Source organism: Gymnogyps californianus, chromosome 1 (assembly GCF_018139145.2).
Source record: "Gymnogyps californianus isolate 813 chromosome 1, ASM1813914v2, whole genome shotgun sequence".
Lineage (NCBI taxonomy): Eukaryota > Metazoa > Chordata > Aves > Accipitriformes > Cathartidae > Gymnogyps > Gymnogyps californianus.
The window spans coordinates 204201334-204218800 of NC_059471.1; the positions used below are offsets into that span (position 1 = coordinate 204201334).

At 42.1% G+C, this 17467-nt stretch overlaps 1 protein-coding gene across 1 annotated transcript in view; it reads right to left on the bottom strand.

Moving 5' to 3' along the window:
* Nucleotides 1-6778, bottom strand: part of KMT2E (lysine methyltransferase 2E (inactive)) — a 61423-nt gene extending 54645 nt beyond the window's left edge. The window contains 1 exon segment of the mRNA XM_050912117.1: nucleotides 6634-6778. The gene's annotated coding sequence lies outside the window, so the exon portion shown is untranslated.
* Between the last annotated feature and the right edge of the window lie 10689 nt (nucleotides 6779-17467).

Genomic DNA, 17467 nt, shown 5'->3' on the forward strand with positions numbered 1-17467 from the left:
TTTTTTTTTTTCCTATGCTGCTTAATAAGACTTGGGAGTCTGCTGTAATTATTAGATATCTACTACCCAAGAAATAAATTATTTTGACTTATTTGAAGTCTGACATTTCAGCCAAGCAAATTTCTATTTTGACATGTTTTCACTTAGGTAGATTCGAAAAACTAGCTCCCCTGTTTTATCAGTGGTATTTGAATTACATGAATAGCACAACAGCACTTCTACTTGTACTTGTGGAAGCAGTTTGTAGACATTCACCTAATTGTTACACTTATGTCTAGGAATCTAAACACAAGCAAGTCAGAAAGTTGCACACTTTCAAACAGAAACTTTAATTTTTTCTAGCAGTTAGAACTCTTTTATGTAATTTTAACCACAGTTCAACCTGGACTATATTTCTTGGTAACAACTTGGCAATATTTCAATGCTCTTTACTAAGATTTTTAGGAGGAAGAGGGCAAGAGAGGGTGAAGGAACAGATGGAGGAGACTACGTCATGTTCAAGGACAGCCAAAAAAATACAGAAGTTTAAGATCAAAAGACCTTTCCTACTTTCAAGAAAACAGAAAACATTTCATTTTCGATTGCAATTATCTTGCAAAACTATATTGACTGATCTGTGTTAAGAAATTTAGATTCCATGCATTCTAACTTCATACCTTTGCGTTTTCAAAGGAGATCTCAGTATGTAATTTTTAATTGTAGTAACAAAGATATGAAATACGTCATCTTAGAATAAACACAACAAAGAAATTCTGCCCAGCAATGGAAGCACAAAACACAGCTTTTAACTTTCAATACTACTGCCACACAGGTGGTGAAAAAAAGATGCAGTTTGTCTTTTATTTGTCTTCCAGTACAGAAGATGTGATTGGAAAGAGACAGTAGAGAATTAACATTATAAAAAAACCACTACATTCATAAAAATCCTGCGTAATGATATTAAAGAATAAGATTCCCATCAAGTATTTCTACCCTAAGCAAAAAAGAGCAGCTAGCTGTATTACTTGGTAAAGCACCTGAGGGAGGAACCTTATCCTTATAACCAGTAAAATAACTACTGTATTGTTTATCAGTTATGTATAAAAATATTCACTTTTCTTTCACAGTTCTAGAATGACAGGTTTGGAAACCAAATGAGAGGTGTAATCTCTCTAGAACTTCCCCAAAAGCTATAAATAAGTTGCTGTAATTCTCAGGTCTTCACCTTCAGTTTAGGTAGAACCTACTAAAAACATTCTTAATTGGAAAAGTTTCTTTAAACCAACAGTTAAGACAGGATTAACTGTCTAGACTTGGAATATCATCTGTCTTGTGATACAGTTTTCAACACAGCCCCATTATAACCATACTAATTAGGAGTTAGCTCCTTTTGTCTACTCAAGGCAAGTTAAGAGCATCACCCACTGTTAAAGAAAAAAGTATCTTTAGGCCTAGGCAAGTTAGAGAAGTTAAAGAGTAATGAACACCGAACCAATTTAAATATTCAGAGTTCCTGAGGGTAAAAGATCTGAACCTACCATCTTGTACACATTTTAAATTCTCACTTTGTAAACACAGGATATTAACTTCATCACTTTCTATGACTGACGAAATAACCAACAATGGACAATAGATAAAGGTCCTCCTTCTTAAGCTGTAATATAAAGTACGATAATGTCATTAAAATCTAGTCTTATCATCTTGTCTTTGAACTTGACGGTAATTTATTTTTGAGATAAAGATATAAAAGTGAATGATTACCTAGACTATGATGGCACAAAACAATACACGAAACACAACTACAAATGAGACTAAAATTTTAAAAAGCTTCTCTAAACCTGAGCCTGCATTATGACATTTTAATATCTACACCTATTGAAAATGTTAACTTAAAACTAAATTTTAAAACTAGGATCAATGCTATTTTGGCATTCCCATACTTAGCCTGATTTGCAAAACTGCTGGTCCCTTGCAAGTCTCACCTAAGTTTTACAACACTGCATCGCCCTGTAAGCTGTGTATGGACTATCACATGAAAGGAGAGATAGCAGTCTTTCAATAAAATATGCAAAACTAGCAAACACATTTTACTTGCACAGGATGCAATCTGTGTACTACTTCAATATATCCTTCATTTGTACTTTTGAAACACATAACTGGAGTGGACACTGTGATTTACCATAGTTCTTACCAAATATTTTAATTAAAAAAAATAAAGATAAGAAAGTACTTAAGTCAGGCATGTTAAAAAAAAAAATTATACTTTGTACAACAAAACTGTCTTCAAAGGTTTACATATAACCTTAATTATTAAAATTTTCTAACAACCAGTAGAGCTTAAAATCTTGCCTGTTTCATCAATACCACATTAAGATCTGTAAGAGGAAATAAAAATAATCTCAATATCTCCTAGCAAGTATATGAAACCTTGACAAGATTCCTTTTAAATAACTTGCTTGTTATGCCTTAAAGGTAACAACAGTTTTGTCTTTGAACACAACTATAGCAGGTTTTTTTGGAGTATGAAGGTCATGAGCAGAATTTTGGATCCTCAAAGAGATTAGGTTAACTGCTTTGGTTAGTAAGAAAATGTGAACACTGATGTAGTTAGAAATATTCATTCAAAAGCCCACTACAATTAATATTTTAAGTAAACCAGAATTTGGAAGAATAAAAACTATTTTTTGTCTTAATCCACGTTCTACATATGCTGAAACAGCCCCCCCCCCCCCCCAAGAGATGCCTTAAGTTTCATTCTTAGTAATAAATCAAAACTACTATTTGCACAGTGGAAACATTTAAACACTGTACCTGTTCCAAAAACACTGTCCAACAAAATTTGCTTTTGAGAGATTCACAAATGCTCGTTTGTATGGAAGTCACAAGGCCAATAACATAGATGGACTTCTTTAGGATCTCTCCAGAAGCCTGAATTGGGTTTTATTTTATGTCTTCACCAACCTATACCCACCCCCACTCAATTTTGTTAGAACATTACACAAAAACAGCAAAATACTTTCATTAAACCTTCATTTACATTAATCTATTTAGAACAATGCCACGATTCTACAATTATATACACCACTCCTTAACTAAGTCCCACAAATAGTCCTTACTAAAATTAGTATTAGCATGCATGCAAAATTAAGACTGTCCTTAAACTGAGATCAGGACTAGAGAGACACTACAGCCTCCAGTGTGACACCGATTTCTGTATTTCTGTTGCTTTCCAACAGAATATTAACAGTTGTGTCTGCTGAAACTGTACCAAAGATATGAGGTAATGCAACTCCTAAAAGTAATCTGAATTTCAGTGCTAAGAGAAACCTTCCCTACATATAGTCTAAAAAACCAGTATTATTTCCCCTCTGAAATTTCCCAGATGGCAAAAAGCTCACCCAAAAGGCTAAGTGACCGTTAAGCAGATTTTTCCTTCAGATATGAAAAGCTTGAAGATACATAAACGGTTTTAGAACTACAGTCCACATTACTGCATTTGTAACACAATGTTTGTAAATCTGAAATGTCTCTTGAAAAAAAAAGAAATTTAGATTTCAAACCCTCCCTCTTTCAAGAAGTTTTTATTAGGGTGGGTGGGGGGTATTTCATTTTTTCTGAATATACTTTAACATATTAACATCCATGGAGTTAAAAAATAAAGGTAGAATTTCCTTTGTAATATTGTCTCCTTAAAACAAATCACAGATCTGTTTTTACAAATGGAGAAACTGAGTCACAAAGGCAAACTGACTCACTAAAACTCATACAGGAAAACTCTGGAAGACCTCAAAATTCCCAAGAGGTTCTTAGTGCATAAAATTTGCAATCTATAAGATAAGTCGTAAAATTTGAGTATGAGTATTTCAATATTTGGGTTTATTTCATTCCCCCCCGCCCTGAGCACTTTTTGTAAAGTGTACAACATTATTTTAATTTTAATCTTCAATCAGATGTCTGCTCGAGAACATGACTGAGGCCATGAAGTTCGACTGCAGAGCTGTGTAGCCCTCCAAGTCATAACGTTAAAAAATTTATTCACAAGAACAGGAGCTTTAACCCTAGGGACAGGAAAGAAAAAGGCAAAAGGTTTCCAAAAAGGCCCATACATACACTCTTTAGAATCTTATTCATGTACTTTTTAATGAACAGACTAAGACATGGTTTATTAAAAAAATCAAATCTATATAAATAAGGAAGGTATGATGGGAGCATGCATTACTGGACTATTAACGCATAACTTGGGGGTTGAAATCACTCAGCCTTTGGCCTCAAAACACACGAAAGGCATGCATTAACAATACTCTAAAAGTCTTACTTTCTTATCGTTCAACTTCAGGTATACCTTAAACCACACATCAGTGCTTCTAAATGGTATCGAAATTAAAATTCTTCAGAGATTGAAGACAGTTTTTCCATTTCAATACCTCACTTTTGATTGTTTAAATCCAGAAGGTTCCAAAGCTATACTAGAATAGGAATTCGTACCTCATTAAACCAAGGACAGGATTAAAGACAGGCATACAAAAAAAAAAAGTGAAAAATTAATTTCTTTTTTTTGTTGCTTAAAGCATACAGTTTGCAGCCTCCATAGTTTGTATGGGTACACTACACCAACTACCAAATAATAAATCCTTGTGACCTCCCTTCCCCCCACCCAAACATATTTATAGTGGTGATACTAAAAGGTTCATATTTCATTTAGGAAAAAAATTAGAGGTTAGGAACTGCACTTTCCCTCAGTATTTGTATGTGTATGTATATTACCACATACACAATTTATACAGCAATATAAAAAATAAATTGAAGAAAAAATGTAATACCAAAATTACATGGTGGCAGAAGAAATTCCACGTCTCAATAAAGTAACAGGTTATAATCTCGCATGCATTATTTCCATAAATATTAAGTTCTTTTAGTATTTTCAAACTATGAATACATGGAATTACTACCCTGATGTCCAGCAAAGGTATTTCCTGGAAGGTGAACACGACGTTCACAAATGTGATTCCACTAAGAATTTAGCTGACTGCTTTAATGATCTTAATCCACTACTTATTTTGATAAATATTACTGGGTTTATGTCATTAAGAGGATGGACAGATGTACAGTATCCATCACAAACACAGGAGCTTTTCCAAATTATTAAACTGACATACATATTACCTTACAGCAACCTATACACACCCCTCAAAGAAGCTACTTGAGTCTGTTGCCTCTTTCCACCCCCCTTTTCCCCGACAAGAGTGGTCTCGTTCACTTGCCTTTCACACACATAACCAATAAAATTAATCAGCTGGAACACAGCATTTTTAAATCGCAGTAAAGTCAAGAGATGTTTTGTACGTTATTTGAAGGGAACCGTCTTTTCATTTAAACATAGTAAGACTCTAATATGCTGCAGACAAACGCACTGCATGGGGTGTGGAGGACCCGAGCTGATTAGATTACCACAACATCAGCCTGAGGCCGCCATTTTTAGAATCTCTAAAGGACAAAAGAGGGAAATTAAAAAATTTGCTCCACATTTTTTGAAAAGTAACTTTAAAAGTATAGTGATTATAATCAATTAATCACGCATTATAAGTACAGCCATGGATATCTCTTTCTTTTCTCTGATCTAAGCCGTGAATAACAAAAACGTTTCATTATTATTCCTTTAAGGTACTGTAAATAAACAGACTAAAACATTCCTAAATCTAGATGCAGCACTAAACTTCTGCTTTTAACGACACGTAGTATGTACCATTTTAGGGACCTCAGGGCTTTTAGCCACTGCACATTCCCTAATGGCTGAGTATGGGGGAATACAGGACCTTTATAATCAGGCTATATTATGTTTCTCTACCCTATTTAGTACTACACAGTGAACCGTTTGTTTCTCCTCCCCTATGTCTGCAGCAATAGGGTCTACCCCACCAATATTTATTTAAGAAAGAGATTGAAATATGCCACCCAAGGAGCACGAACACTGGCTGCAGAAACTAAAGCAAGAAAGAGATGCACCAATATAACTACTTACACCCTCAAGAAAGGGGGTGGAGAGAATGATCCCCTTTTAAATTGGCACAGAAACTCTTGAGGACTGCTTTCAGTTTGTCCAGGTTACACCACGAAGCGGAGATATTAGCAGGGAGGGAGGAAAGGAGGCGGGGGTGTGGAAGGCAGAGAGATTAGGCCTATAACGAGCCATTTTAGTACCACAAAGCAAAAATATACAGGATGGAGGAAGAGAATAGGTTTCCCTAAGCTTCATAAAACTCAAAACGCAGTCCCAAAACCACACAAACCCGTTCTGAAAACCACCAGTCTAAGGAAGCGTATCTTGTCACATAATAGCCCCTTCTGGCTCTTTTTCCAAGCATAATGCATAAATCTGGCGTAACTGCCAAAAAATTCTCTTCAGCTCCTCCAGTTACAGTAACCCGCCATATTCACAAGATATAGCGACAGCCTGCCATTTTTTAACCAAACCCCACAAAAGGAAAAACAAATTCAAGGCAACTTAAACAGAATTTAAACACATTTCAGTGTGGGAAGGAGTTATACTCGCACCGAGGGTAACGAGACGTTCCCGTCGCATTTCACTCCCTTTCTGCCACCCCCCCTCCCCAAAGCACCCTCAGCAGAATACGCTGGTAATAACCAAAGACTCACCTGTAATGGTCACAGGCCAGGCAGCAGGACCCCTCAGCTGAGCCCCTTCTCTATCCCAACCAAAACAATGCAACAGCCCCACTGCGGATATCCCTACCCTAGGCAGGACTCAACCCTCAGCAGGCTCTGGTAAAAGAAAGAAAAGGGAAAGAAAGGAAAGAGGAGACCCCCCCTCCCCCCAAACCTAGCTCAGCGCGCAGAACCCTACAGGGACCAGCTCGGAAGCGCCTTTGCCTTGGGACCTGTGTACAAACCCCGCTGCCGCCGCTGCTCCCGTGCCTCCCTCCTTTCAGCCTCCTACGCTCACTTCTATGTCACTGCCTCTCTCCGGGAAAATGGCGTCCGCTCTCCCCTCCCTCCCACTGCACGGGCTCACCCGCCCCGCCTGGCAGGGGCAGGGTTACCAAGGCGAAGCCAAACAGCCGCCATTTTGCTTATGGGCTGGGAGTGCAGCCTGCGCCCGCCGAGCCCTCAGTGGCCATTTTGCAACAGCGCTTTGCACGTTCCGCGGAACGGCTCGGGTCTGGGTGCGGCCGAGACACCAGACTGCGGCAGGGGCTGGGCAGGGGGGCTGTGAAGAGGTGCGGAGGGAAGTAGGGCAGCGGAGGAGGGGCGGCTGCAGCTGGGGCTGGTGCCGGGGGCGATCCGCAGCCCCGGAGGCGCAGACCGCGGGGGAAGGGCAGGGGCTCCGTCCCAGGGCGGGAGGATGTCTGACTCAGAACTGCATCCTCTGAGGCAGAAACGCCAAAACTCCCTCCTCAGCTGCTCTCCCCCCCACCTCCGGCTTCCTCCTCACGACCGTCGTTGCTTTCAGCGTACCTATTCTTTATGAATCTCAACCTGAGGAGTAAATTTTCGCCACAAACTACGCGAAAAGCCGGGCGGACCCGCCGAATCTCACACACGCAGAGGAACTTACTTGAGGGGCGGGGAAGAGGGGGACGAGAAAGGGGAGGGAGCGGGAGCTTTGACTGAGACCCGTTCAGGGCGATGTGGAGCTTTTGACTGAATCTCTCCTGTCAGTAAGGCACTTGAGGCTGAGACTCTTCCCCGAAGCGTTTAAGGCTCATATGTAAGGCAAGTGGGAGAGAGCTGCTTTTTTGAAAGCGATGGGACAGCACTAGCTGAAGGCGTTTCTTTTCTGCAGGGAACGAGACGAGCAGTGAACGAGCCTCGGTTCCCCTTTAGGGAACGGCACTTGGGGAGCAGGTATGGTCTGCTTTTATCCGGACCAGCGGGAGCTGGCAAAGCGAGAGGCTCGCTCAGCGTTTCAGGGCAGACGCAACCTCTGCCGTTTGTACCGAGCTCCTCTTCCTTCCCCCAGATCCCCTCCCAGCTCCTGTTCTGCTCGTACACCGCCCAGCCTCCCCTGCTCAGCTTCAGCCCCTCCAGCGATACGGCTGATTGAGGGAGGGGAGGCGGTGGCTGGGGTTTCATTCGACGCCCACCAGGGGCTGAGCGAGCTTCCTTCAGTGCGCAAACTCGGGGCACCAGATAAAAGCTGGGCTGGCAGTTCTTACCCTGCCTCGATGGAGCCGCCACAATCGGGTGACTGGAGAAGCAGTTAGCAGCAGCGCCATAGACTAGCGTCCCCCCCACACCTTGGGCAGAGAGAGTTTGGGGCTCTAAACAGCTGCTGCTGCGGCAGGAGGGAGCCGAGGTGAAGGGATCTGCTAGCTGGTTGGACGCAGAGGAGGCGGCTGTAATGGGGCATTGAGTCTGAGGGAGGAGGGGGGCGATTAAACGTCTTGTGATCATGGCGGAGTCTATGGGTATTTTTTCCTGTCTAACTCTTCTGTGCGTGTGTCTCTTGTTTCTCTCTCTCTCTCTCTTTCTCCTTAGGGCGCTTGGCTGGGGCTGCTCGCTCGGGTTCTGCCTGTTGTTGCGCGAAATGGCGGCTGGCGTCTTGGTGGGTTTGGTTGTCGGTTTTTTGTGTAGTTTTTTTTTTTTTTTTCTTCCCCTCCTATTCCCCTCCCCCCACTTGTGCCTTGGCTGCGGCTCCGCAGCGAACCGCGGCGGAGACTGAGTCAGGAGGGGGGAGGGAGCTGCGCGGGAGCCAATAGCCAGGCCAGCTGGGCTAGCCCGGCGCGCCCTGATTGGCTGGCGCTGACATCATCCTGCAGCAGGGGCAGCCGCAGCTGGGCAGGGTTGGGGAGCTGCCGGGGGAGGCTGGTGCAAAGGGAGAAAACGGGCGCCATGATGCCAGCGCCAGGGAGGACTTCACGGGCGGGGGATCCCCGAAGAGCCGGTGAAAAGGAAAGCAGGACCAGGCCTTGGCTTCTCCTTCCCAAACAGTGCCGGGGCTGTGAGGAGAGGAGCGGGGGAAGAGCGAGAGAGGAGCAACTGGTGCCTGCTTTTGTAACTGCGTCAGTACAAGATGGCGCAGGGTCTCCCTGGAGAGGGAAGGGAGTTGCACGTCCGCCGGAGGTCATGTGACCGCGTTGCATTCTTGTGGGGTTTGGCTGCAGACCAAGCTGGCTGAGGCGGCGGCGGCTGCCCGGGAGAGTCCGTGCTTCCCTCCCCCTCCCCGCACAATGCCGTCGGTGCCGCGTTGGTTCCCATTTCCCTTCCCCCATTAACCTTATGCACGAGGGTGTAGCTGCCGCTGAGGAAGGTTCTCGCTTCTCTCCTTATTCTCCACCCATCTCCAGGGTGTAGCTGCTCTCGGGGGAAGCTTTCCATTCCGCCCCCTCTCTGCGTAAGGCTTTACCCACCGCAAGGGAAAGTTCCCCCGCGGCGCCTACTCGCTCCGCCCGAGTGTGGGAGCAAGCAGTGCGCGGCTCCTGCGCTGGGCCTTCCAGCGGCCGGGTGTACGAATGTAAATGCCACCAGCTCTCGCTCGGCTTCCCCGTCTCGTGTACGAGACCGCTTTTATCTGTAGGTTAGGTTCCCCGGAATCAGAGAGTGGTGCTTACTGAAAGAGTCGGTGTAAGCGATGTTTAAATGACCTCATCAAAACAGCTGAGGAAAATGTACAGGGTGTGCGGAGTTGCTCTTCTGACAAGGAGGTCGTCGCATTTCCAGTGTTGCTTTGCCGGGGGTGCAGGGCCTAAGGAAAAATCTGCAAGCTGTTAATGACTTTGTTCTGTTTGAACAGAACTTCGTTATGAAAAATGGATCGATATTCTTTTATTTGTATGTTGTTGGATCCTGTTGTAGGAATTGAGCAGCTTTTCTGTGGGGTAACGTGGCATGTATTACAAAGTTAGGCCGCGAATGGCCTGCATCTTTAACACAGGGATTTAAGTATATACTTAGTGCAAATGAAAACTGTGGTATGCAAATATCGTGAAGATGCCCCATGTCTTACTTTCTGAGGTTCATAGGAAAATGAACTTGTCACACAGGTCTGGGTAGGCTTGGAAGCTTGGCAAATATATTTTCTGGGTCTCTTTTATTTCAGTATTCTGATGGGGGGGAAGTGAAAAATGTATGCTTGCCAATCCTAACACTTTAAGGAATGCAACTCGTGTTACTGTTTGGGTGGGGTTCTTGTGTTTTCAAAGCAATTCAGTGCTAGTTCCCGTGTCTTGTTACTGTGTGGCAGGGTGTAAATTTAGCCTCTGCATCTAACCTGATGAACAAATTAACAGTTAAAATTGCTGATGCTTTAAGAGTGGTGGTTTGTTCCATTTAGAAATGTTTCATAGCACTTTTTCTGTTCTTAGTCTGTCCACAGCTAGATGTGACTATTTTTTTTTTCCTTCTTTTTTCCTCCACGGTGGTAACCTGGTGGGGGATAAAGCTTGAATATTTGGTGAATGTGTTGTTTGAGAACTACTGGAATGAAAGTAACTGAGTATATGACTAACATAGAAGAGTCCTGTATAATAGATGCTACTTAATCCGTGTTACATAAGTAATATGGTGAGGTGGAGTCTGGTTACATAAGAACTGACTGAGGACTTGGGAGCTGCTGTAAGTAGTCCATATTAGTTGCAGATACAGCCTGCAGGGCATCTCTGTGGTGTCGGGGGAGGGATTGAAGCGGGATTGGAAGCATCTAATAGTGCTACATTTTTTCCTTTGTAGATTATATAAAGGATACCAGGAAAGAAATGGAGGAGACAGTAATTAAGGATGACACAGTGTGAAGCTCTCGAATGTTTGGAGTCTCATTTGAGCCTAGCTTTTAGGATATAAGCTCTGCTTCCTTAAAGAACAGCCCCCCCCCCCCCCCCCCCCGAGTGTCAGACGGTGGCTGTCAGCTGAGCATTGCACCAACCAATTTTGTTCTGTGCAGACTACTATAAAGAGCAGGATTCTTAGTCCTAGAGGTTGTGAGGCTTTTTTTTTTTTTTTTAAAAAAAAGGCTTACTGGAAAAGATGTTATGAGGAGGCAGTTGGTTTGTTGACCAAACATTTAAGTGACTGGATTACTGATTCTTCTTGTGTGGGCATAGTATGACACAAGGTAAATACTTCCTTTGTAATGGAAGCTTCCAGGGAGCCTTTCAGGGTACAATGATTCTTTTGATACAGAACAGATTTATTTGGGACCTGACATTGTGAATATTTCCTTGCAGATGTGTTAAATGAAGAACATTAATTTGAACTGAAGATGAGGAAAAAACACGTTTCTATTTTACTAGTACTTGCATTTAGGCATGTATTCTATAATTATGAAATAGGGAATAGTTGCCTACCTCACTGTAAGGGAGCAGTTTGAATGCTTATGTTATAGAGTAGTTTATATGGAATACCTGGAAATCAAAAGCTTAACTATGGCAGCTAGAGCTTTAATTCTTAAAACACCCTTTTAGGTAGCTCACATTAATATTGGATTTTGCTTGAAAACCAAGAAGTGAATGACTTTAAAAGTTCTCTGTGTAACTGGTAGCTTATTGTAGCAGTACTTGAATTGAGGTGTGTCTATGGTTTTGTGAAGCTGTAGAAATGAAGGTGAGTTTTAATGAGCTCATAATATTTTCTTGTTTGTTTCAAGGTGGTTTTATTAGCTGTTCTCAGGGAAGCAGTATTAGTTATCTTCAAAGAAGCAGTAGCTCCAGCAGTGTTCAGTGCAGTCTCAAAACAATGTCTGATGTATTCTGAATTACTTCTGCTGCAGGAGATGAGTAAAAAACAAATGCGCGTACTACTTTGAGACGGAAACCTGGGGGGAGGGGATTTGCCCAAAGGCCAGTCTGATGCAAGCTGTGTATTAATCTGGAAGGTGAGGGGAAGGAACGGAGCTGTAGGAGAGGGACACTGGGTAAAAACAGGCATGTAGCTTGCATTTATGGTAGCCTACCAGGGAGAGAAACAACTTCTACTGAACTACAATTATTTCCTTTTAATAAGGATATTTCAATTGGCTGGACGTTCTCCAGCAGTTAGATTGGTGGTTCTGACTTGCCATGATAGCCTGTTTGTGCGCGTATATGTGGTCTGTGCCTTTGTTAAGACCTGTTGTTTAAACACTGTTGTTTACCTTTAGCCTTACAAAGGGACTGACAGGAGTTCAAGGGTATTTAGGGGAGAAAGGAGAGAGATACTAACAGTGTAATCGATCTGAGTGTGCGTTAATGCCATACTTGAAACAGTTGAAGTGGTGCTCATGCTGAAAGATGATCCTGCACCTTTTCCCAGCTGTTCATTCTTGCTTCTGCACCACCCCTTTTTTGATGGTGCAAGTGATCATGTGGGAAGTAGAAGAGAAGAATGGATCTAGCATAAGCCTAATTGTAATGGATGGTTTTCTAATGTGAATGTTCATTGTGTGGCTTCACAAACATTCCTGCTTGAACAGGAGTTCAAGTAGAAAGAAACAGCTGTGGGAAGAATGGGGATGTGCAGGTTTTAACTGTTAGTGAAATTAGGTGTGTTTTTTCTTAGTAAAGATGCAGTTCTTAGGGAATTTTGAGAGGCAACTCTTAAAGGCACTTGGCTAGTGCAGCCAGAATCACTGCTTAAGGAGTCAAGCATGCTCAAAAAAAAAAGAAGTTTGAAACTTTGAGAGTATGTAAGGCACTACTAGATTGACCTGCAGTTGTAGGTGGCAAGATCATTTCAGATTCACTGAAATGATAGCCTACAAAAATAAGTGAAATGCTGTTTCTTCGCAACTGTAGCCTAGTTAAGTGTTCACAGGATTTTGGACTTAAGGAGCTTATTTTGTTGGAACAGGGTAAAACTTGGAATAGGCTTGCTTCTTCCAGAAGTGGCTGATAATCTAATCTAGCTGGGGTATTCAGTGAAGAATTACTTTTACTGGGTGAGTTCTGAGCTAATCTTAAAAAAAAAAAAAAAAAAAAGATACCTGTCGGTCACAGTGATCACTAGTTAAATGAATATGCATTATTTGCATGTGGTAGAGCAGGTCCAGTGACTGCCAACTGATCAGTTTATCCACCTGGATGTGGGAAGACTGTGTTCAAGGCTTGAACAGCAGGACAGGGCAGGAACTTCCTTTGCACACCACTTCAGGCTTTGTGTTATGATGAGCTTTTCTGAAAAAGGTGAGACTAGTAAGGTTTTTCTCTAGAAGGAAAACAAGTTATTGGCTGGTTCTACAATTCTTAACAGTTGAGTTCCTAACTTAAAGGAGCAAATTTAAAGCTGTTGTGTGGCCTGCTAATCCCAGGATTAGTGAGAATTTGCACGAAGTCCAGCTCGCTTGGTATGACCTTTGGGTAGTGAAGTGGGGCAGTGGTTTGTTTTCTCCTTCGACCATGATGTTGTTATTTGAAGTAGAGTCTTTCTGATGAACTTCTAGTTGCTTTGGAGAGCAGTATTAAGCTCTGTGTTTCTACTCTCATAAGTGAGGTAGTGCTCTGACCTGATCGTAATACACCACTAGCCCTGAAGCCCTGTCAATAACACTACTTTGATGAAGCTGCTGAAAATAACCAGCAATTGAATGGTTCCTCAGTCAATGTTAAAATGCAGGCAGTGTGAGCACAATGGTCATTCTTGAGGATCTTTAGGAAGAAAATGGGGGAAAATACTGCCACTTTCTGAGAGTTGGGCTGTGCCAAAGCCAGGAAGTTACTGAACTGTGGGCTCCAGCATCTGGGAACTGCAGCTGGAGGTGGTCCTGTCAGAGAGAAAGCAAGTGCTTGTGTTGTAAGCTTGAAACAAAAGAAAACTTAGCTGCTGTGTTTGTGTGGTTATTAAGTGTTGGACAAAAGACATTCCTTATCTCTGCTGAAACTTCTTACTGTGACTTGTCTGGAGGGAATTTTTTAATAGGGCTAGGGAACAACCAGAGGCTCAATAAAAAAAATTTCCTGCACTTCCGTGGTCAAGTATGGAAGCACTGTCTGCTAATTGTTAATGATGCACAGTCATGCAGTAGTTCTTACTCAAAAGTAGAAATGCAGCTTGAGTGCAGCAGTATTTCATGTCTCTTCAAAGGTTTAGTAGTCCTACTCAATGTGGCTTATTAGGACTCAAACAGTTTCAGAAGTACAGAAGTCTGACAGCAGAATGGTATATTCAGAATGGGTAGCTTTCTGACATTGAGTACCACTGGCTATAATAATGGATGTGTTTCCTGCAAACTTCAGTAGATTGGCAACTAATGAAGCTTTGTATTGGTGGAGTTCAATTCTTAGTGTCTGATCTACGGAAATTAGTATGTGTCTTTCTGTCTAGTTGTTGTCATGTGTACGGATCTTTGATAGCTGCTCAATCCAGTGTTAGTACAACTGCTATAGATCAACCAAATACAAGTCCAAAACTACCTTGTGTGGCAGATCTGGGGTATGTCAAAACTAGTGAGGAGGGCACAAGAACTTAAGCTGAAGGGCTATCTGGAAAACAAGCATTAGCATCTAATTCTTGTGCTGAACTCCCTCTTTTCCTTGCCTCCCATGTTTCTGCCTTATCAGATTAGATGACTGTCATGTGACACCCCAAACTTAAGTGAAGTTTAAAAAAAAAAACAACCTGGAGGTGCAGAACTGTGCTGCTTTATTAATGCAAGCAAAGCAATCCCTTGAAGAGACTGTAAGTGAGACTATAGCTGGTCATGAGATTGAGACAGTAATTTAGTCTCTAGCCTAAGAGGTCTTTTACCAGCTTTATTCCTCGGTAGGTGCTAAACTGTGCAATGGTTGTGCTGCTTCATTTTGGGCCATGGTGTTTGTGGCCCAGTGTTATTGGGCTGATGATAGATTGCTCGATGTAGTCTTACCTGCTGAGACAGGGTAAGTTGTCTCAAATTCCATCCAGAAGAACTGTGGGCCTTCTAATTGGAAAACTTGATGTGAGCATGTTACTGAAAATGTCATTGTCACAGCTATCCTGATTTAGAAGACTACTCTTCACAAAATGAAACTATTGCTTTTATCAGGGTGGTGCTACACTTTTAATTCATCTCCAGAGCTATGCTCCGTTACCCCAGTATTCATATGCTGGAGCAAGCTCATAAGCTTATAAAGGCATGCTGGGCAGTTGTCAGATCCTATTTTTAAACTGTTTCTGAGAAACACTTCTGTCTCGTATCTCTGCACAAGCATAGGAAAGGCTATACTTCATGTAGGAGCCACAGTGTCTGGGCTCAGCTAACAGCAATTTTTGAACTTGAGTGTCTCCTCTTCAGAGATGGTAAAGTTGAATCTGTACTGACTTCTGTTGGGGAGGGGAAATGATGATAACTAGAAGATAGTGGCAGTGGGCTATTGAGTCCTTGGCTATAACTACCTATAATAAAAGATACAGGTCTATGGTGCTTGACAGACTGGCCAAACTTTAATAGGAACCCTTGCCCTGGTTTCAGCTGGGGTAGAATTAATTTTCTTCTTAGTAGCTGGTATAGTGCTGTGTTTTGGATTTAGGATGAGAATAATATTGGTAACACACTGATGTTTTTAGTTGTTGCTAAGTAGTGTTTATACCAAGTCAAGGATTTTTCAGCTTCTCATGCCCAGCCAGCAAGAAGGCTGGAGGGGCACAAGAAGCTGGGAGGGGACACCGCCAGGACAGCTGACCCGAACTGGCCAAAGGGATATTCCATACCATGTGACATCATGCCCAGTATATAAACTGGGGGGAGTTGGCTGGGAGGGGTGGATCGCTGCTCAGGAACTAACTGGGCATCGATCGGTGAGTGGTGAGCAATTGCATTGTGCCTCACTTGTTTTGTATATTCTAATTCTTTTAGTAGTATTATTGTCATTTTATTATTATTTTTTTCTTCCTTTCTGTCCTATTAAACTGTCTCTATCTCAACCCATGAGTTTTACTTTTTTGGATTTTTTTTTTTTTTTCCTGCCATCCCCCTGGGTGGGGGGAGTGAGGGAGCAGCTGCCTGGTGCTTAGTTGCCGGCTGGGGTTAAACCACAGCAATCCTGATGGCTAGTGTCAAAGCACCTGCTTTGCTATGCTTAATGGAGTACAAGAAGAGTTGAGAGCTGGAGCACTTTAAATGGTATCTCTCCTGGTGAATCTTGAACAAAGGGGCTTTGCTTAATAATCTGCTAGTGATTTGTGGTAACCCATTTACTACAATTTGGTGATACTACTGTACACCACCGTTAAATTTCCACTAACATTGGAAGAGTGCATAAAAATGCAACTGGGTTCTGTATGCAAGTAGGGCTAGTATTTTAAGGCTCTTCCTCCTGTGTCCAAGATCATCTACTTCAGACTAGGCCTGAAATACACTGAATATGGGTGTTAACATACTCTTGGTATACTAGGGAGGAAATTCCAAAATTGAAGGACCACTTCAGAGAATATATGTTATGCGGTGTTGGGCAAAAATAAAGAATACTGATGAAGCGTTTAGAGTTGGTTTTGTTTGTCTTTTAAAACTGGCAGGGATATTTCAAACCGGGCGAAGTACTGTGAACAGGAAGGAAAAAAATCATGCTGCTATAAGATGAATTATACAGTGCAAAATCAATGTACCGAGTTCTGTGTGTCTTAGAGCTCTTTCAGCCGCTCCTCAATCAGTGCAGTTGCTAGTGTAGACCTAATTGATGGGAGGGAATTATCGTTTCAAAGCATTGTTAGGACTGTACCCTGAAGGCTGTAGCTAAGCCTGCGCTACTTCTAAGAGTTGGCAGTGCAGGGCCTTCTGTTTTTTTTTTCCTCTAGAACAAGCAAGCTGCTCCTCCACAGTTCCTGCAGATTGTGCACTACAAATGTTATTGGCCTTGGAAGTGCAGCTGTTAGCTAAATTGGTTTGTCTTCTGTTTCAGTTGTATGACTACTTAATAATCCTGTTCCCGTTTAAGTAAATTGGAGTAGTTAACAGATACCAAGGAGAAGAGCAGCTATCTAAATTTTGCCTTGTAGGCCAAGTGTTAGTGCTTATATGAAGGAGGAAAACTTACCATTGGACCTGTTGTAACCTCATCCTACAGTTAGCAAAGCAAGGTAATCTGCTTGAAGGGTATGATACCTTCTGCACTTGATCTCCTGTTTAAGTCTATTTGCTTAAACATGTCCTTAAATTTCAATAATGCAATGATACTGCAATGTGTTCTAGAACTGTTTCCTCATCTAAAACAAAACAAAAAAACTCCCCATGCTTCAGTAACCTAGCAAGAATATTCATATACTTGGGTCTTCTTCTGTTCAGTTTAATGGCTCTGCCTTACCTAGTCTGATCAGAACTATAGGCTTATGTCTCAAATTTCTCATATTCCTTCACATCTTCACATCCTTTCAATGTATTTTGTAAGTAGCGTATCACAAGCAGGGATTGAGCTATCTACAAATGCTCTGATCTAGAAGTGACTTGCTGGAAGGTACTTGTGCATGTCTGTAGATGCTGCATAAAGCTGGGATTTTTTTCCTGTAGACAGTCTGTATATTTAACAGGAAGTGTCTTGCTCTGGATGCCTCTTTTTGCTTGAATAGTGTTGAGCAACAATTATGTACT